The sequence below is a fragment of the Physeter macrocephalus genome, chromosome 11 (assembly GCF_002837175.3).
Source record: "Physeter macrocephalus isolate SW-GA chromosome 11, ASM283717v5, whole genome shotgun sequence".
In the NCBI taxonomy this organism is placed as follows: domain Eukaryota; kingdom Metazoa; phylum Chordata; class Mammalia; order Artiodactyla; family Physeteridae; genus Physeter; species Physeter macrocephalus.
The window spans coordinates 121790394-121790883 of NC_041224.1; positions in this window are offsets into that span (position 1 = coordinate 121790394).

Below are 490 nucleotides of genomic sequence, written 5' to 3' on the forward strand. Positions count from 1 at the left end.
ATCTGCTCTTTTTGGATGGAATATCCTATAAATATCAATTAAATCTATCTGGTCTATTGTGTCATTTAAAGCTTCTGTTTCCTTATTAATTTTCTGTTTGGATGATCTGTCCATTGGTGTAAGTGATGTGTTAAAGTCCCTCACTATTATTGTGTCACTGTCGAATTCCTCTTTCATAGCTGTTAGCAGTTGCTTTATGTATTGAGGTGCTCCTGTGTTGTGTGCATATATACTTACAATTGTTATATCTTCCTGGATTGATCCCTGATCATTATGTAGTGTTCTCACGGCTCACGGGCCCAGCCGCTCCGCGGCACGTGGGATCCCCCCAGACCGGGGCGCGAACCCAGCTCCCCTGCATTGTCAGGCGGACGCGCAACCACCGCGCCACCAGGGAAGCCCCTTCTTAATTGTTTTGACTTTGTTTTTGTAGGTCCTTTTCTTCTCTTGTGTTTCCTACTTAGAGAAGTTCCTTTAGCATTTGTTGTAG